A 292-nucleotide genomic window follows, 5' to 3' on the forward strand; every position below is an offset into this window, starting at 1 on the left:
GCAACAGCACTTGAAAGTTTTTCATTCATCATAAGAGCTTTATATAAAGGCATTACATTGGCAAATAAGATTTGGAAGCAGAAGAGCAAAAAAAAGGTATTGTTAAAATGAGGCCTCCATGCAAAACACATACTTCCCTCCCATTTATTTAACTTTTTTTTCTCCTACCTATGGGGACCAAAGTGCTTTTTCCTTCAGGAAGTGGAGATGCATGGCCATCTCCCCCTCCCTTTTTCCTTCTCCTGCTTTTCTTTCCCCATAGAAAGTACCTTGAAATAGCACAGTCCGTCCT

This window comes from Pan paniscus, chromosome 9, assembly GCF_029289425.2.
Source record: "Pan paniscus chromosome 9, NHGRI_mPanPan1-v2.0_pri, whole genome shotgun sequence".
NCBI classification, from domain to species: domain Eukaryota; kingdom Metazoa; phylum Chordata; class Mammalia; order Primates; family Hominidae; genus Pan; species Pan paniscus.